Here is a 22076-nt window from a genome sequence, read left to right as displayed (position 1 = left end):
TTAGAGAGCAGAGAAGCACATGTGGGAGATTATTCATTACTTTATTCAATCTGGTGATGTTTTGTGGTCTTTAAAATGTGCGTGAAACTGAAGCAGGAAGTGAAGCAGCTTTGAGAATGCAAGCTCCCCCCTTCTGTTCAAACAGGAAGCTGAAAGCTACAAGTCATGACACATCACTAGAGTAACGGTAAATGTTAGCAGTGACTGCTGCCCCCTTGTTCAGAAGCTACATACAGGCGGTGTCCATGGTGACTAGACACTCCCTCTGAGACATTTCAACCCACGTCGGCCCTCAGTCTGAGGCGAGTCAGGACTTGGCAGGGCTTTGAGATATCAGGATGACATCAGAGGTGATAACAATGTGAGGAGTTGGCAGTGTGAGAACCCCAGGGGTCATGAATATGAGGGTGGGATAAGAAAAGTTCACATCAGCTATGTTCAGCTACAGGAGAACCAGATATTAGTCTGATACTCAAACAGGACCTTTACAGGGTTAATGATTATCTCAACCTGAGAGAGCTTTCGCTGCAGTGCGGTGTTTCCTCTTCACTGCACATGAGCTGCTTCAAAGTTCACCATGAGTTAACTTTACCTCAACTGAGACGATTGAGTGTTTGAGTCTGGTTTAACTCAGCTCAGTAAGTCTTGCTATATGATAATTAAAGGTGACTTGAAGAAAATACTTATATGTGCGTAGATGTTGATTAAATCAGAGGAAGCTTGACATATGGAAGAATTAGAACATCCAAGTTAAACAAACCAAAACTTTACATAAAATAATGCTGCCCTCTGTTGGACAACATTGAAATGCAGTGCAGCGCCTCTTCTGATTTTAAACATATAATTTTAAAGCTCCTTTGAGGTTATCTTTGTTTTTTTGATCATTTTACTGATAATGAACAATGGGAGTCATGCATAAGCCAACCAGTATGGTTTCATCCAGTCTGGTACAGTAAACTCTTCTGATTCCTGGTTGTAAAAATGTTAGCCAATGCTCATACTAATGTGAAAAATGAAAATGGTCTATACATATGCTGTTGTTTATTTTTTTTTCTTTACTTTTTTTGGTGCAACACTCTCATAATGCCAACATTTTCTATCACGTTTGCCCTTGAAGACAGGCCAGAGTTCGACTAACAGGTCACATCTCCTGCCTAGTAGTAAATCTCTTCTCTGAAGCAGAGATATTGGTAAACATAGCTGAGGCTGAAGCTAGTGGGGCTACATTAATGTTGCTAGGTTACCTACGTAGCTTATGTAACTAAGGCTAATGTCACTGTAGCTACATTAGCTTACTTATTAGGTTATCTGCATAGCTTACATAGCTAAAATAGCTAATGTAGCTATGTTAGTGTAGCGTCCGAGTTATAGGGGCTTAAACTCACTGATTTATGGACAAAAACACACGACTTTACTCTTGGAGCACCAGGAACAAATGCCTCTGTTTATTTTCTCCTGGAACACACACAGCAACCCCTCGACACATACTCATATGACGTCACTTCCCCCTGAGACTGCTCCAGCATTATCAACAGAACACCACTAAATCCAACATGTCGCATGTCAGAATTTTTCTGTCATTGTTGTCTATTTTGACAGCCTGACCTGAAGTCAACAACGCGAATCCTGATACCTACCAATACTGGAGCATTTGCTCCTTATCTTTCTGTCATCATTTACTAGAGTCCCTAGTTCCTCTCCCTCCAGGGAACTAATGTGTATCTTTGATTTTATTTTCTTTACATTATCAAATTCATACCTCAAGTTCTATCTGAAGGAGAAGCCAGTCTATACTGGCCTCCTCTTGAAACATCCATAATTGTTATTCATAATTAATTCCAGAATTGTTTCTTGTTTGTTGTTTTCTTCTTTTAAGAGTAAAAGGCCACTACAATCACATAGAGCACCTCTGTTGTAGCAATGGTTGACAGCCTTTGGCCCACCCTCCACGATGACCTGTGAACTCGCACACAGTCACGGGAACAGTTGTGGCATCAGCATGCGATAACTGTTGGGAATTTTGTTGCATAGTCTTAAATGGTGCCATTGTGAACGTTACAAAAAAATTGTGTTGTCTGAGCTGGCCTTAACTTGGCTAAGGCTAATACTAACCAAGCTATGTTAGCAAGGTAATATACCTAGGTAACTGTACACCTTTTACCGTTTTGCAAACCCATTTCTTGTTTGTGTAAAATAGCTACTTAGCCAAAGCCAAAGAAGCTACATTAGCTAGTCAGCCTATGCTACATTTTCTAAAGCTAACTTTGTTACATTAGCATAAGCTACCTTTGCTTAAGTTCATATTGCAGATATCTTTGTCAGGTGGAAGCCAAAGCTAACATAGCTACATTGGTAGTCATGTAAATATTTAAATCAACCCTGTAACATTTAGACTAGTAGGGATGTAATCATGTCTGTTTGGTATTCATTTTTAATAAATCTGCCTTTGGCTTCTTAGATGTGTTTCCCATTGTTGGAGAAATCCCCTCCACGCACACACATTTCATCACCTACTGTATCCTGAATCTGTCTCTGAGATCTCCGAAAGGCTTTTTCTTGTATTATCATATTCTTGGTTTGTTTGTTTTTTTTTTTAATTATAACTAGTCATAATAAATCCACAAATGAAGTGGAAGTCATCACCTCACACACACACCCTTACCTCACATTTTAATCTGTAAATAAAACAAACTTTATTTTCTTGTTTTTCTTGTTCATGACATTGTGGTGTCAATTACTGAATTTCACCGTACTATATTTTTCAGCCATACTTACTCAGCAAGACATGCTTAATTTATCAAGTCAGCTGTAACAATAATAATCCACACATTTAATAGCAGTTATTGACTTAATTTGATTAATCTACTTCTTGTGAGAGCTCACTGTAGTGAGAACTGACTGAACTTGTTGACCCGTTGGGATGTGGATTTAGAAATGTGATACTAGGATGAGTGTCCATGTAAATCCAGATGACAGATAGGTGTGTGTACCAGGGCAACATGGGAAAAACTGCACAGTGATCATGTAAATGGTGAAAAACACACAGATGAGAAATTCCACATGCAGCTGAGGTTAGAGTGAGAAAAGAAGCACATCCATTCTTATTTTTTCTCACTGTGGAAAATTTCTTCCACTACAGAGACACCAGCTCCTTCTCTCTGACTCTGAGTTTATCTGACTAAAATTATTTGGCTTGTTTAACTTTTATTTCCAAAATGTTGCATATGCAGGAACATGCATACACACAGCTTGCTTTGCAGCTTTTTTTAAATGCCTGTTCCTGAGCATATTCAGACTTTATCTGCACTACAGCAACATCTGGTGGCTCAGGGGGGCAGAGAGCTTCTGACATCTTCTCACTGCTTCTTCTTCTATGGTGCTCTGTATCAACTTAAAGCAGCATTATATTCAACACTCAGCAGGCTGTGTTAATGTGATACTGTTATTTTGTTCAACCAGAGGACAAACTTGGCTGAAACACTGCTGTCCTCTGACCTCATCCTCAGTGCATTTTATCGTGTCTCTTTTATTTTCAGGTCGGCCCTGCTGGGTGTTAATGACAGTGCTGAGAGCTGCTAATTGAAACAGAGCTGTGATGTCACCGGGGTGTAAAACCTGAAGCTCTTACACACAGAAAGAAACTTAACAGATGGTGAAGAACAACAGAGCACCGAGGGGGACCGTGAGAGGGAAGTGGTGCAGGTTTTTGTTGTTTACAGCCTTACAGCTGAATAATTCAGGTGCTACAAACCTATTTTAGGTCCGGAAGACAAAACAATATGCAATGCTCCATGAAATGTGTCTCTGTGGTCTCTGATGTCAGGATTGCCACAAATAATCAGTGGGCTGTCTTTAAAACAAAGATATAGATAAATACATTCTGACATCAGATTTATGTACAGTATCTCTCAGAGTGACAAAGCACAAAAGATTTGCAAGTTTTAAACCCCTCACAGAGCTTTTAGCCATGTTAGCATGGCTCCAACGATGACAATGTCTCTACAACACAATCGGTCTGATGGTCAGCTGATCTAGCACTTTGGGAAAATCCTGTGGACACAAATCTCAGTGGTTGCGAATTGGCTGCCTTGAAATTTAGTTCACATGTTCATGTTTCCCTCAGAAGGACATTAAAACCTCCTGATGATTTTCATCTGTCAAATCATTGGATCAAACGTTTGTCTGGTAAATTGGTTTTTGTTGAGAAGCACATGTCATCCTAACACATTCAAAGATTGTTTATATGGTAAAAACAAAAACCTACAGCAGTAGTGGCAGTTACCTGAAGAGGATAGTTCCACTATTACTATTGTCCAATCAGGAATGTCAATGTCCATTTTCAGACCAGAAATAAACCAATCATGATGGCCACTGTCACATGAGACTGGACATACTCTATTGTTACCCAGCTTTTTTGGGAACCAAACAGTTGTTGGTTCAAGTCCCAGTTGGACCGAATCTGCAGATTAGTCCAAAACAGTCTGGCTGCAGACCATCCTTCTTTAACTGACACTTTCACAGACCATTCACCTTAGACGTACACACACATAACCTTTGGTTTAGGGTTCGGGTAAGGATTAAGGTAAGGGTTAGTATACCAAAAGTTAAAAGTCAAAAAGCTGACCTGCAAAACCTGATTACAAAACATTTAATAAAGCAAACAGTCTGCTTACTTGAAAATCCTCTACAATAACATTCAAACTAAATAACCTACAGCCAGAATAGGTTATGTAGTTAATGTAAATAATGCAGCTAAACGACAAGATCATTAAAACAATAGAAGGCAGAGGGCTAATTGCAGACCGTACATCTTTGATGACCGCTCTCAAAGACCGTGCCGATCCAAACCAAGCTGCGCTTTAATTTTCCATCACTAGTTTGGCCATGCCCAACAACGCCTCAGCTCCATAAGACGCTGTTTCTGTCAGAAAGGAAATACACTCCAAAACTTCTGAAATAACATCAAACTTCTGTTTAGAGTTAGGGTCAAGATAAGGGTTAGGATACCGAAAAGTTAAATGTTAAAAACCTGACCTTATATTGAGCAAATAGTATGCTTACAGGAAAAAGCTTGTCCTCCATGAATATATTCTAATGCAGCCACTGAAGCTCACATAGCTCCGTTAGGCAAGTAACATATGTAGATAATGTAGCTATGTAGCTAAAGTTGCTAAAGCTAACCTCAGAAAGCATAGTCACATTATCTGTGTAGCTATTGTAGCTTTAAATATGTTAGCTTATGTAGGAAGTTAATTAGTAGCTAGCGTTGCTATGATAGCTTTGGCTAAAGTTAACAAGGTTAAGGCAAGCCAAGATTCATGTATCTACTTCTGGGTTGATACATTATCATATTCAAGGTTAGACCTTTGACCTTTACCCTGTTTTATTTAGGAAATGTTGCATAGTCTGTAATTTTTGCAATGTGGTTATTTAACATATGTAACTGCCAGAACTTGTTTATGAATAAAGTTGAATTTATTAAAAAAAAACTAAATCTGAAAAAATGTACAGGCAAATTACAGAAATTCTGTTCTGACAAAGACGCCGTCTCACATGAATGGTCTGTGAGAGTGGCCGTCAGAGATGTAGCCAGACTGTCTTAGTTTAATGTTGGGTTTTGTCCACAGGAGGCGCCAAAAGCTCCTTAGGAGCTTCAATTGCTCAATAACTGCACATTCTGATCTCTACAAAGTATTATTATGTGAGATATATTATTGTTTATATTTTAGCTTTATTTTATCAGTGCTATTTTAACCAATCACAAGAGTCTATAATGTCTTTCTCTAGTCTTAGGCTTTTGTTTACTGTGTATTTATAACTTTGATTACACAACTTTTTTCCAGTTTGGGACCAGTAAAGCACATGGTTTTATCTTAAGTTATTGTAACAACACCAAACCAAACTGGGAGCCAGATTCAGAAAAAAAAACAGGACACTAAGGTATATATACAGGCCTGCCTAATAACCATGAGATGCAGGTGTGCAGGGAAAACAGGTGGAAATATATAAAATATATTATACATTATATTTAAGCACAAGGATAAAAAAAAATCTGGAAATGAACACAAAACACATGAAAGCACAATTATTGACAGAACAGAATTAAAGGCATTAAAAGTGTCCAGAAACACTTCAGAAGCACTGATATCGGGAAAAGTTATAGAGATACTTGGTTAGTCCTTCAGCTTGAAATGTCATGATGCCAATATTTTTTCTCATCATGTATCTTCATGGTTAACTTTGTTGTTGAAGCTTTATCCACTTTTTTCCAGGAAACATTACATCTTTAATTTTGGAAGCAGGCCGAGGATGCCTCTTCTCCTGTTGACCTCTGCTAATGCATTGCTGTCATTGGTTGTATTCCTCATGTGGCCGAGCTCCTCATTATGTTTGCATATTTCTGTAATGGCTCCTGTGGCTGGGTGCCAGCTCCAAACTAAATGTAAAGTGATTGTGTACTGCAGATCCTTGAAAGAGGGGGTCTCCCCCGTACTGAGCAGCCTGCCAGCTTAAAGGGAAGCATTATTATTTATGATTCGTCTGTACAGAACAATTTATGCATGTATAGCATGTCCTTTCAAGGTGGGCAAACGATCGTCAGGGCAAATGATGAAGACAGGATTTTTCACACTGTCTGAAGCTCAAAGCTACACAGACGGTGTTGTATTAATAAAGGAACCATGTTTGAATTTAAGCCAATGTGCTGGCTCACCCTTTTATCCAGACATTATGCACACAGCCTCAGATCATCAGCAGCGTTGAGCTGTAGGAGGTGTAAAGATGAAATATGTGGATGAATAAAAAAAGTCTAGATTAAGACCTCAGGAGGTCCAGCGGTGCCTGATCCTTAGGACGAAGTAGCAGTGTGACACAGCAGGAAACGTGTTTAAACTCTTTATTTATTCACAACCTCCTCTGCACTGTCGCCCTGTGACTCCAGATGCTCTTTATCTTTCTCTTTTGAACAATCCTAATACAGCACTGTCACATTTGACCTTAGAAATGCTCCTCTATCTAAGCAAGGAGATGAATAACATCTGCTCTGTATTATGAGAAAGAAAAATCTGCTTAACGACATCTGTTTACCAGCAGGTGTTTTCTTGGCTGTAGTTTGTACTTGAATCCTCTTGGGGGTGCTGTGTTTCAGCACGAGCCAAAGCACTGAACAGACAATTCACTCTGCTGACACTCAGCCTCTAAAGTGTGACCCCTAAATGTCCATATAAATCTTTAGCTCTCCACCTTCCCCCTCTAATAATGCTGTGAGACGAGGAGCAGCTGTGCAGGAAAAAAAGGCTCTGCCCTGAAATGTACATGTTCAAGGTGGAGATGAGGTGCGTTGGGCACTCTCAGCTGGAATTTTGTTGGTTTCGTCCCAGCTCATATCAAATTATTATATCCTCCCTGCATTATAAATGACTGCTTGCTTAGGTAGTTGTTCAAATTTTGATGCAGTCATTCCTTCTGCTATTCTCAACCTCGATGGCTTTGCACACAGCTGGTGGAGGCAGACTTTATGCATTCTGGTGCAAAAACAAAATAAGATAAGAGATCTACTTAATTTATGTGACCTTTGTTTATTGATCTGTGTGGAGGCAGAGATGCCTGGGTGGGGGATGGGTCAAGTGAATGACATGCTTGCAAAAAGTCCTGTGATTTTGGATGTGAATATTTACTTTCATGACGTTTTTTGGAGCATAATTTAGGACCAACAGCATGAGCAGTATGATTTGTCCTTGACTCTCTGCATCCTTGGCATCTTTATGAGTTTTAAAATGTCTGCTGTTAATCCATCTTAACTCTGTCTGCTGTATAACAGGAGCAGCTCAGGTGTACGAGCCTTGGGTTTGCAAATACATACCACAGTGGGAGCACGATGGGATTACTCATAGGCATCACTCCCACAGCTCTTAAACTCCCCACATCTACTGACTAAAAGGACTTATGGTAAAATAATATCACTCTGAGTGGGCTTCAGTAACAGTAGTTTGACAAGCATTAACCTTCACGAAGGATTAAAAAAATAAAATCAGTATCAAATGAACCTCGTCTTCCCACATCATCAACCTTTTTAAATCCTCTGGCGACTATGAGATAGGGTCATGTGACTCTACAGTAAGAGGGCAACACATAAACGGAGTCTGAGGTGTCCACTCTGAATTTCTTGCTGTCATGGCTTATTTTGGCTCCCAGTGGAGGATTAGGTGTTCTTAAGCAGGATTTTTGAAGGATATGTGAGGAATTGTTACATGTATGTACACACATCAGCTGCTCAGCTGTAGAGGGATATTTTTAGAGTGTGAGTGTTTTTGATTTTCAGCTGTTTCACAGCGACTCAAAGTCAAGGGCCCAATCTTTGAACCCACTTTTAACTGTCTGACAACAAAACAGACAAAACTTTCTTTTCATTCTATTGCTCTAGCCCCTGTAACATTTATGGTTTTAAATGGTGCTTTATACCTGGATCGTTTGGAGAAGTATTTCAGAAATTAAATTGGCATTCCCTTTTTGGCCTTACATGAAAGCAACCATTCAACTCTGTTTTGGAAGAACACAACCGAGTGGATATTCTTTGGAAAAAGGTGGTTTCCACTTGCCTGCAATCAGCAAAGACAATTAAAAAAACAAAAAAGAACAAAAGACAGCTAGGAATAGAATAAAACGAATTGAGGAAATCAAATCAATACAGAAGCGGAGAAAAAAACTAAAAAGTCAGAAAAATATAAAACCATAGATTAAAAAATGATAACACTAAGGTAAAAATATAAAAGAACAGTAAAAAATTACCTCTTGTAAAAGCCAAAACAAAAAGATGTGTCTTCAGTTTTCTTTTCAGTTTTCTTTTAAAAACATCAATGGAGCTGGTTAGTCTAATGTACAGGGAGATTAAATTCCAAAGTTTTGGGGCATAAAAACAGAAAGCTCTCTCCCCGGTGCTTGTGTGGGTCACACAGGGGACATTTAAAAGTGAAGCAGTCGAGGACCTAAGGGATCTATTAGGGACATAAAATGAGAGGAGGTCTGTGATGTATGGAGGAGCAACACTATGTACAGCTTAAAAAACAATTAAAAGAACTTTGAAATCAATTCTAGCAGAAACGGGGTGCCAATGCAGAGTTTTTAAAAGGGGGTAATGTGCTCTCTTCTTTCTGGATAAAATTCCTGCAGCAGAATTCTGAATGAGCTGCAGTTTTTTTTTTACTGTATGTTACAATAACCTAAACAGTTGATAATAAGAGCATGGATTAAAATTTCAGCATCTTTTTTGTGTTAAAAAAGGTCTTACTTTGGCAATGTTTCTTAGATGGAAAAAAGATGTACTTATGACTTATTAAATCTGGATCTCAAACCACTCCCAAGTTTGTGACACCAGATTGAATGTCACTATTAAAACCTCTGAGCTGTGCTTGTATTTGCTCTCATTTTGCTTTGGGTCCAATTAAAAGAATTTCAGTTTTGTTGTCATTTAGTTTTAAAAGGTTCTTGCTCATCCATACATTAATGTCAGTGAGGCAGGCAGTGAGAGAATGCAAAGAAGTGAGGTCATCAGGGGAAACAGAAAGATATAACTGGGTGTCATCTGCATATAAATGATTGTTGATATGTTGTGTGATGATATTTCCATGTGGGAGCATGTAAAATGAGAATAAAATAGGTCCAAAATGCTTCCATGTGGGATACCATAAAATCGTGAGGCTGCGACACATAAGAACCGAGGCTGACATAGAACTGCCTGTTCAAAAGATAAGAACTAAACCGGGACACAAGGTCAGACAGACAGACCAGGAAGTATATAGACATGGTTATCAGACTATTTGCACTGTTTGTGTAATAGGTGTAATATTTTTTAAGTTTGTTGATTGTATAATTGTATTATTTACTATAAATGAACACATGTAATGAATGAATGATTCCATTGTGGACTTCAGTTGTCCATACTGGAGGAAACTTGTTGCATTGCTCCTTGGGAATTTTTTGTTCTGCTCTGTAAAACAAAATAAAAGTATGTGGTTGACTGAATAAGGATGGCTTTTATGCTCCTTTTATCAGGTTATGCTGCCACCTGTAAGAGATCTCAGTACAATATAAAGCAAAATAAACTGACCAACCGCTGAACAGACTTATATGTCAAAACTAGGGGTGTTAATATTAACGCTTTAATGTTTGTGATTAATCTTGAAACCCAACGTGTTGAAAAATGATAACACAATTTAATCATATGACCAAGTTTGTCCATAACTTCATCCCGTAGTCCTCCAGCGTAGATGTTTACGTGCCTGGGGTTGAAGAGGTGAGAGGTGGCCAGCAGTGATGAGTGAGAGGACAGACCCAGGTCTGCTCAACGGCAATTTTCTTTGTAAAAACCTGGAGAATTGAAGATGAGATAAAACCAAAATTGTGGTTGCATACTGCAGTGATGAACTGTCTTTACACCAAAGCACAGCAAGCCTTAAGTACCACCTCTTTGCCAATGTTAGCAAAGATGCTTACAACAATACGGGAACAAGCCATGGTCGTCAAGCTACACCGACGCAGTTCAGCAGACCTGGATTTGTCCACACAACAACAACATCTAAGCTGACTAATGCAATCGGTAATGGGTCACCAGAGACTGCAGACCATCAACATCGTTGACGACAAGGGGCTTCAAGACATCATCCAGATCGACTCAGATGACCCATCCTACAGAACACCTGTGAGAAGAACTGCTGTCACAAGAATCCGTGAATTGTATGGGAGCGAAAAGGCAACGAAAGTGGAGCAGCTGGCCAGAGCTACATTTATTATACTGATGGGAGACGACTGGACATCAGTCAGCAACCATAGCTACCTCGGGATAACAGCACACCTGATCATTCACTTTACAGCAGAAGATGTTTTGTACCTGATGTGTTCGTCTGCTGGAGTCGTTTGCAGTTTATAAATATTATTGCCCAGAGAATTAAGACATTCTGATTTACAAACCATTACAACTAAGCTGAGATTTTAAATAAAGTTAAAAACTATAGTTTAATATTTCTTTATTCAAACACAATACTTGTAATTCTTTTTTCTAAAAGAAAAGTGCAAGTAAATGGTAGAATTTTGAATGTATGATTTATAAATAAATGCTTTCATTGTGCTGTACATAGAATTAAAAGAATAAAAATAAAAATTTGACAATAAAAACCTTTGAGAATACTAAATAACATAAAAAATACTTAAACTTTAAGAAAAAAATGCTGTGATTAATTATGTTAATGGTGTTAGTGTGCTCTTACACCATGATTGGTAGTTTAACACATAACGTGCATTTGGGTTGAATTTGAAACTCAATTTAGCAGTTATTTTGCAAGCTCAAAAATGTTTTGATTATGATATTTAAGAGAAAAAATGATCATATTCTTGAGGCCAAAAGTACAGCACATATAGGAATGTTTGACAAGATTATGAGTGGATATATTTAGCACCAGTGTTCTTAAACAGACTAAATTAGAAACATCAGTCTCAGACAGCAGAGTGGTCACTACATCATAACTAACTTGACCCCAATATTCCCTCTTTATTTTAATTACCAGAACAGCCGCATTAGAGGCAGATTTGAGCTGAGTGCACAGCAGAGTTGGTTGAGCGATTGAAGGGGGTATTTTTGAGTTACAGCCCAAATCTGGCTGACACATAGCACACATTCCCGAGCATGACTTAATCCAGTACGATGGAATAACAGTCACGAGAAGATCTGCAAGTTTTGACAGTAAGAAAGTCAAAGCTTTAAAAAGATATCACAGAGGAAAATTTATATGTAGTCTCGTCCATAAATATCATATTTCAGGGATTAGCAGCCGAGGAGAGAGGTGAATGATGTGTCAATCCAGCATCAGTAGAGTTGCAGAGGAAGATAATGAAAGATGGTGAGCTGCTGGAAGGAGATGTCTCAGGGTTTTTTTAGTCAGCGTTCCCTTGATGAATCGGGGTCATAGACAGTTTAAGAGGGGGAGAGGGTGAGGAAGGGCTTTTCTGCAGCACATTAGAAGACTGAAGATTTCAGCTTCAGCAGCTTTGACGGAGATTAAGATGAAGGAAACGGAGCAAAGAGAGAAAAGGAAAGGAAATCATTCAAATCGATGCTAAATTCGAGTGAGATTCAGGTAGACAACGAGATGGGGCCTGCAGAAAAGGTTGAGAGGAGGCAGGGGGTTCTGAATCAAAGTGTGGAGGAGGAGGAAGCAGTGGAAAGAAGAAGCAGAGTGCGTCAGGTGGAGGAGGAGAGGAGCAGATGGAGAGGAAGGGCGGGCAGACTGTGCCAAGTAGGGATATCACGTAAGAAGACCAAGTCACTCGCAGAGAGCAGAATGGAGACTGACACAGATTGATGGCCCGAGACATTAAGAGAGTCGAAGTGGAGCAGACTCCAGAGAGGAATAACACAACGCCAACATCATCTTTATGAATGAGTGAACAGGCCGAGAGGGAAATATCCCAGGAACACAAGAGAGGAATAATGAAATGATTTTTCTCTATAGCTGTCTTATTACAGAGATAGTAATGAATCAGTTGTGGAGAGTGGGTCACAGAGCTGATGAAAATTTGATGAGGAGGCAAGGGTGAATGCCTGAGAACAGATTGTCAATGCCAATCAATCTGCTAATAGAGTCACCCTTTATAGAAAAATATGTGTGTATGTCTTCTTAGAGATCAATTTACAGGACAGTCAAGGTCAAAAAGGGACCTGGAGAGGAGAGATGAACAACAAACCTCTGTGGCTGAGCAGTACTCAAGGATGAACTCGTGCATAGGAAGGGAGCACAGATGAAAGAGGAGCCTAAAATTTGAGAGAAAAAAAATCTCAAAAGACTAGAAAATAATGGATGAAGCCTGAGTGGCAGAGGATGAAGGGGGCTTTTGGATCCAATCTGCTGTGGCTGCCATATTGGAAGCACTGTCTCAACCTAACTTAAGACCAATCTAGTTTCAAGACAAAGAAGTGGAGCTGACGTAGGTCTTTGGCTTCCTGACAAACATCACGCTGGCCTGCAGTCATGCAATGCATATAAAACGTACTCACTCCTTTTGATGTTTTACCCTTTTATTAATTTTATCAATCAGTCATGGTCAGTATAATTTGGCACCTCTGAGGTTCTTTCTTCACAAAAAAACCCTCTTTAATGTCTAAGTAAAAACAGATTTCTACAAAGAAAGGTCAGTTAAACAGTCAAGCAATAACTATTCACCCAAAAAAATAAGAAATGGGTCATACGGGACATGAAAATCTGCCTGACATGAAAGAGTAAAGCTTTCTTAGAAGGAGACAAGGTCAAGGTGAGGGAGCTGGAAAAATAATTCAGAAGGATGGCTAAGCTAGCTAAAATTAATCACAGAAACAAAGTGGAGCAGAAGTTAACATCTGGTAATGCAAGGGAGGCATGGCAGGGTCTAAACATCATGATAAACCTGCAGCAGCCAACTGTCCAGACCTCATCTCCTTTGCAGAACAACTAACACCTTCTTCACCAGGTTCAACAACAGCAGCACACCATCAAACTGGATCTGTCCAAATCCCATGTCCCTTGACCCCGCCCTCACCAACGACCAGCATCTCGTTAATTCCATCCTGCACCGTGTCAGATGGATGTGATTCACACATCCATCTGGTAAACCACTCATAGACAGCGCTTGAGAAAGAGCAGAGCCTTTGAAAAAAAAAACTCGGAGCGTGATTGGATGAACATTCTGTCACATTTTTATGGGCCAATCAGAGCAACAAAACACGTGACATAGCTGCTACTGAGGTTCATCCCTATTGAGGAATAAACTCTATAGAGAGCAACATAACACGAACCATGGCGACTGTAGACATGTTTTTGTCACTCACTGCTGTTCTTTGTTCTTCTTTTAATGAAGAAATGTCATCAAGTTCTGATAAAACTGGTGCTTTAGCAGCATCCACACTAACGTTTTCCACCGTAACTGCAACAGCCTCTTGTCGCTGCTTGCTTCTGTCAAGACCCAGCCGCACCCAAAAATACTGCCCCTCATCACTGATTGGTCCTGTTACTTTCTAACCAGGCCCAAACGGTTCAGACAGGAGCTTTGCAAGATGGATTCGCCAGTAAGAAACACGGAAACAGGCTTTGCAAGGTTAGTGTCAGTCCTGACAGGCTCAGAGGTAGGGTGCTCAGAACTGCTCCACTCAGCTGGGTGGAGTTCTCACCAGGCTGATTCAGCTCCTTCTGGACACTGGCTGTGTCCCCACCCAGTGACAGGAAGCCACCATAATCTCAATCTCCAAAAAACCCCATGCTAAGGACCTGAAGGACTTCAGACCAGTGGCCTTGAACTCAGTGCTGTGTAAATGTATGGAGAGAGTTTTTGTGTGACCAGCCATCTAGCATTCTGTAAAACACAAACTGAAACTCCCTTTCAGTTTGTATACAAGGCTAAATGTAGTGTAGGACGCAAGTCTCATACCAAACAACTGGACTCTGCACACGCTCACACTCAGATTTTATTCATGGACTTCTCCTCTGCTTTTAACACCGTACACACAGACACCCTGCTGCATCACCTTTAAGACCTTCAGGTTCATCCCACACTTGTTTTATGTATTTAAAAAAATGTATATGAAAGGCCACAACAGGTATTTTTAAATGGTTTTAAATCCAGCTAGTTCTAAACACAAGTGTCCCTCAAGGTTGTGTTTTATCTCCCATTGTTTTTTTCTGTTTACACGGGCAACATATCCATCAACACTGAAGGAATACACTGATGACATGGCTCTGGTGGCTCACCTGACTGACAGTACTGCTCTGACCCGTTACCAGCAGGCAGTCAACAACCTGGCCCAGACTTTGAGTGAGGACTTCCTGGAACTAAACATCTCAAAGACCAAGGAGTTGTGCTGTGGGGGCGGAGGGAAAACCCCCGTTTTTGTACCCCTGTTCCCAGATATTTGAACCCCCAAATATCTGGGGACAGAGTTAGACACCTGTCTCACCTATTCTCAGCATGTCAACTATCTATCTATCTATCTATCTATCTATCTATCTATCTATCTATCTATCTATCACTAATAGAAAACAGGACATAGGAGTTTATGGGTTCTTACAAAGAACCTCAAAGTAATATTTGACGATGGTGAAAGTGATGAAGTGCGAAGAAGTCATCTAGATGGAAAGTTTCTAGATAGGAGTAAAAAGGCACCTAGTGATTCAGAATATTGTTTTTCATTTATTATTTTTTTTCCAGGGCAGCAGTGTTGAGAGTAAATCACTGGAGTCAGTAAGCTCAGCTGAACATCCTTCATGATGGATCTGAGCTGGATGAACATGTAAGATGGATCAAAAATATACTGCCTAACCACCAAAGCAGAGGATTGAGTAGCAGCCTGAGAGTGGCAGGCTCTTTATTTTTAACTGTGTTATATTAGTTTATTTTCTCTTTAGGAGATCAAATATTCAATAGTTTGAGTAGCATTTGTGAAACCAGTAGATTTTGGAGGTATTTTTATATTTATTGAATTCTACAAATGTCTTCAGATGTTTTAAGCCAAGAGAGAAACTGAGTTTCTGAGTAATAAAGACAGATTTTGAAGTCAGTGTTATTATAAAACATCAATCACACCTCCAGCAGGAAGAGAGCAATGATGTGATGAGAGTATTATGAGGTTTTAATTCCCCCCATCCCTTATAAACATATTAATAATATTCATTATGTCATTATGGTCACTTTAGTGAAGAAAGAGTTGAAAATGACTTAAACTACTAGTTAAGCAAAGAAAGAAATGGTTAAAATCCTTAATTCATGCCTATAACTGGGGATATATTCCATATGTATTGTAGACCAATCCAGTGAAAAAAAAAATCATAAGCCAGCACATGGCTTATCGGTTGCAGTGGCTTATTCATGAGCATTCTGCTTCCCTGCAAGCATATGTACACTCACCAGCCACTTTATTAGGTACACCTATTCAATTGGTTAACATAAATAAATAATCAGCCAATCACATGTCAGCACCTCAATGCATTTAGGCATGTAGACATGGTCAAGACGGCCAAGCATCAGGATAGGAAAGAAAGGGGGTTTAAGTGACTTTGAACATGGCATGATACCTGGTGCCAAACAGGCTGGTCTGAGTGTTTCAGAAACTGCTGAACTGCTGAACTGCTGGGATGTTCACACATAATTATTGCTAGGGTTTACAGAGAATGATCTGAAAAAGGGAAAAAAATCCAGTAAGCTGCATTTGTGTGGACCAAAATGCCTCACTGATGTCAGAGGACAATGGGCCGACTGGTTCGAGTAGAGAACGGTAACAGTAACACAAATAACCATTCATTACAACCAAGATATGCAGAATAACATCTGTGAATGCACAGCACGTAGAACCTTGAGGCAGATGGGCTACAGCAGCAGAAGACCACACCTGTCAGCTAAAAACAGAAAAATGAGGCTACAATTCCCACGGGCTCACCAAAATTGGATGATAGAAGATTGGAAAAATGCTGCCTGGTCTGATGAGTCTTGATTTCTGCTGCAACATTCGGATGGTAGAGTCAGAATTTGGTGTAAATAACATGAAAAACATGGATCCATCCTGCCTTTTATCAATGGTTCAGGCTGCTGCTGGTGGTGTAATGATGTAGGGCAGGGGTCATCAACTACATATGTGCAAGGACCAGCTTACGTCTATGCAGACACTGTAAGGGTGAGTGCTGAATGAACTAAATAAAAGAAACATTTTTTGTTTAGATAACTGTATTTTCTCTTAAATGTACCTTATTTTTTGCCTTTAGTAGTGAACTCAGTCCCTATTCATGCAGTTGAATCCCTATACTGCAGCAAGCCATAAGGGGGCGATTGAGATACTTAAGCCATATATTTTTGGGGCTGCCATGTAGTGAATATACTGTGTCCTCATTGGTGGAAAAACACGTGAAGGAAAAAAAGATGTTTTTCCTTATTTCTCAGGCAGTGAAGAATAGTAATAGTAATAGTTGGACTTCTGTGAAACTGATCAAACATTACGTCAGTCTTATAAAAAAAATCTTATCTTGCTTATTTTTAGAGTTACTTAAATATCTGTAGGGATCAATAAAGGACAGAAAGAAAAGATAACCTAAATACAGCAATGCATCTTTTCCCTCGTCACATTTTCTGAATTTAATTGAGCCCCTGTGGGCCAGATGGGAAGCTGTGGGTGGTCTGATATGGCCCCCAGGCCTCCAGTTGATGATCAGTGGTGCAGGGGATATTTTCTTGGCACACTTTGGACCTCTTAGTACCAACTTATCACTGTTTAAACACAGCATACCTGAGTATCGTTGCTGACCATGTCCATCCCTTTATAACCACAGTGTACCCATCTTCTGATGACTTCTTCCTGCAGGATAATGCACATGTCTCAAAGCTTAAATAATCTCAAACTGTTTTTTTCGAACAAGAACTAAGAGTTCACTGTACTCTGATGGCCTCAACAGTCACCAGATCTCAATCCAATAGAGCAGCTTTGGGATGTGGAGGAACAGGAGATTCACATCACGGATGTGCAGCTGACAGATCTGCAGGAACTCTGTGATGCTATCATGACAATATGGACCAAAATCTCTGAGGAATGTTTCCAACACCTTGTTGAAACTAGAGCACGAAGAATTAAGGCAGTTCTGAAAGCAAAGGGGTCCAATTTGGTACTAGAAGGGTGTACCTAATGAAGCGGCCTGTGATTGTATGTTTGACAAATTTTTTAGAGCGGTGGCTATGCATTTCTGCTGTGTCTGATGACTGTACTGACTGCACAGATTTTTTTTAATGGTAACCTTTATTTTACCAGGAGAAAACTTGTTGATGTCAAACATGATTTTTCAAATACTGGCAGCAATATGTGAATGTGTGGGTACTGACAGCTCTGTGGGGAACTACAGTCAGATCTGACCCTTTAGCTTGAAAACACCTGAATACCTTTCTTTAAGGCAGATTAATGAGGATATCACAAGACATTTGAAAAAGCTTCTTCATCAGAAATGCAGTTTAATAAAAAGTGATTGGTTTTTACTTAAAATTACAGTTTATGATCATTTTTCTCTTTAATACCCCTGGTTAACAGCAGTTAAACATGTGTATCTAATAAAGTATATGTTAAAACTTAACACTACTTCCTTTGTTTTTCCAGGCTTATGAGTCATCATTGTAACTAAAGCTATCTTTAGCAGGTAATGACTGCATTTGCTGGTTATTCTGTTCACAGTCTAGATGCAGCAGCATCATTAAACCGCCGAGCACAGCGTGTTTCTAACTTTCTCCATGAATGAGTGTGTACCTGGATGTGCTGTGCTCTGATGTGTATCTGTGGAGCGACATCAGCAGAGGTGGTGCAGTGCTGCTGTTCCTGCCCCGCTCTCTGCACTGCTTAACATCATTACTGCCCTCCCGTCACCACAGCAACCGGCCTCGCTGCATCCTCAGAAATGCGCGTGTTTAGGTGTTTATTGACCCTGCATGTGTGTGTACGTTGGGTGCTCGCTGATGTGGATGAATAGTTTATCACACACAGCAGAGAGTCAATCATGCCCACCCCTCGTGTCAGTGAGAACACAGCCTGGTTTAGATTCATTACTCTGCATCCTATCAGACAATCAACTTTATTAACAATCCTTTTCATCACCTTTGTTCCTCTGCCTCTGGTCCCTCTCAGTGTTTTCTATGGCATGGCCTCATGACGCTTGCACTGACTGAAGGTTTAATAACACTAAAAGGTTCACCACCCCCACACATCTACCCCACTAACCCTGTCATTACTGAAATTATCTGCTTTAACCTGCGTATGAGTCATGAACGTAAAGCCTCTAAAACTGAAACATTTACTTGCATAAAGTCAAAATCTCACAAAGAAACCATGAAAGTCACTCAGATAAATAAGCAGGACCCCACTGGGTATTTGGAAGTGAAGATGTGAGTTTAACACATCAGAAGTGAGCAGGTTAAATATCCATAATTCATCCACAAAACTCAGAGTGCACTGCTGTATCTCTCCGACGCGTATCACTTTGTGTCTGCTGAATAATAGATGTTAAAGCAGGTTTTCAATCTGTGCAGCTGTGGATGCTGTATTGTACTCTGTTCTGCACTGTCTGAACCTATCGTATGTGTGCTTTATGGCGCCAAAACCTGCTGTATATTTCATGTTACAGTAAAACCTCGCTGCTCAGTGGTAGAAAGACAATAGGTTTAGTGTTTAAAGCTCCTGTGAGTAGTTTTTTATCTGGTGATGAAAAAGACTAGCGTTAATACTGAAACCTCATCATGAACAACAAAAACAAGGAATATCATCAGCGTAAAGATTAACTTTTTATACGGTTATTTTTAATGCTAATGCTAAAGTCATACCGCAACAACAGCTTTTGCCCCTCCCCCCGCTTCTTCTCTGCATATTTATCACAGCAAAGATTTGCAGAAAATGTTATGACCACAGAATGACTGTTTTTTTTTTTATGTCAGAAAACAGAAACCAAACAGAAAACAAAAGTTCCTCTATAACAGGAGCTTTAAGAACATATTTCAGACATGAGTATTTTAATTTTCCACAAATGCTTACAAAGACTGGAGATATACTTGGTGTTTTACCTTGCATTTACATATGCATCTGTCTATGTCATGAGTATTCCTGAAAATATACTTGCCTATACGCAACGCATGTCACAGGAGGACACCACTAGAAGGCACCAGCTCTGCCTGATGTGTTAGATGTAAACTACAAAAATGGAAACAACATAGCAATACGATCTGTGAGCGAAAATAACATCAGATCAGCTCAGACTGATGACAGATGGACAGATCAGCGCCATCTGCCAACATTTGTATTGCTTTAATTAGTGACTGGTTAACTGGTGAGTTTAAGTCAACTGTGTTTGTAGATATTGTGGTTACAGCAAAAAATATTCTCACGAGGTATTAGGGCTGCAACGGTATTTTCATTCGTCCTGAACTTCTGGGGGATTTTTCTTTCAGTAACTGATTACTTTTATGAAAATGTAACAAACACCAGAGTACGCAAATTGTAAAACCAATGCATTACTTTACTCGTTACAACAAAAAGTAGTCCGATGGATTACTATTGGATTACATTGTAACGTGTTACTCTCAACACTGCTCCTGAACCATCATGGTTCAGGGTTATGGATCAGCGCACATAATCACATGAGGAATTTGTCCGAACCATTTAAAAAAGCATATAAATATAACAAGAATTTATTCTGCAGTAAAGTCCACAGTGATGTTTGTGTTTCGTAACCACTATTAAACAACCAACGAAGAAGAGGAAGAAGCGAAACATAAAAAGATGAAAAGCTGGCTCCCACCCTTCCAAGCAGAGAGAAAAAAAGCCTACAGATGTGAAAGCAGACAGGATCTAGGATATTAACGTTGCTAATACAATTTGAAGACTTTACACAGACCTGTAGAAGTTGAGAACATCAACTACAAGCCCGTATTTATCTGCTCTGGCTCTATTACAATGTTGCGCCCTGTGTTTTCATGTAGCAGAATGGATTCCTTCACTGACGAACACAAGTAAAAAAAAAGAAAAAGATACATTCTCTAAAATATTCATCCAGGATAAGTTATGTAAGGACCCGTTTAAGAAGTAGTCACACAAACAATGGCTTTTTCTAACGGCTAGCTTGACCCAGCTGAAGCTAACATAGCTACGTAGATAATGTAGCTACATAGCTTATGTAGCTGCTTTGTGAGTTTAGCATTTGTTATATAGCTACATAGCCATGCTATCTACGTAGCTTACACAGCTAACAGAGTTACATAAGCTACGCTGGCTGCATTCAAATATTTTCATGCAAGCGTTTCTCTGTAAAGCATATCATTACCTCCGCCACGGAGGTTATGTGATTGGCAGGGTTTGTTTGTTTGTTTGTTTGTTTGTTAGCAACATAATTCAAAAAGTTCTGGACGGATTTTGATGAAATTTTCAGGAAATGGCATAAGGAAGAACTAATTAGATTTGGGGAGTGATCCGGATCACCGTCTGGATCCAGGAATTTTTTTAAGGATTCTTCACTATGGGAGATAAGGCAAATGGCGGAGGTCTGCGCTCTCTGAGTGCTTTTCTAGTTAACTTAGCTTTATTTTAAATCAGGTCCAGTTAATGGTCTCTTAACCCTTATCTTAACGCTTACACTAACCCTAAAAGAAGTTTAAACTGATTTTATTTTGAACATTTCAGCATGTTTTTCTGTTCTGAAGGAGACAGTGTTTCAGATCACTGGCCTCTGAGAGTGGCCGTCAGTGATGTACGGTCTGCAGCCAGACCCCTCTCAGAAATCCTGAAAACAATGTGCTGTCCTAGCATTAGCAGCAGCTGTAAACCAGGAAACTGTACCCTCAAAAAGCCAAGTCAGAACAGTTTCTGTTAGTGTTGACAAAGCTGGTATCAGTGGTCCCACCTGCTCTTGATTTTGATTGCCCAGTGAGGGAGAAATGACAGTGCAGCAATGATCCAAAAATAAGATTTTGTCCAACTGAAGGGTATGAGCATAGAGATGAAAACAGCTGACACTGAGGGCATTTTTGCATCAAGAATACTGAGTACTGAAAACGCAGGACTACTTGGTCTTGCATTGAAATAAGCACTACCAGAGCATAAAATAGCAGCTATGGACACAAGACTCTTATAGCAAAACATATCAGTCACTGTGTTTCTTTGCCACGGGAAACTTAAATAAAAGATGTTTTAATCGTGTCACAATAATTTAATGGAAAAGTCTGTCTTGTCTGTCAATATGGTGTTGTTAGCTTCTGATCGTCAAAAAGATTTGAGTATCAGTCCGTCTCAATCATTTGTAAGTTCTTAGCAGGTGCTTTAAGTAGCAGATCAAACACTGGATCCACTCTTGTAAAAGAGTGTTTCCACATGGAGGTGTTAGTTTCATGCTGGTACTTGAACTGTGATAACATTTTTCTACAACACTTTATCTAGAACATTATGATAAAACTGATACTTTGATGTTTGATAAACACAGCACAGACTGTCACTGTTTGCATAATAATTTATTCACATAGTTTTCACATACTATATATTATTATTGCTGCAG

Source organism: Cheilinus undulatus, linkage group 12, assembly GCF_018320785.1.
Source record: "Cheilinus undulatus linkage group 12, ASM1832078v1, whole genome shotgun sequence".
In the NCBI taxonomy this organism is placed as follows: Eukaryota; Metazoa; Chordata; class Actinopteri; order Labriformes; family Labridae; genus Cheilinus; species Cheilinus undulatus.
The sequence above is the reverse complement of the archived record's forward strand: the minus strand, read 5'-3'. Positions refer to the sequence as shown.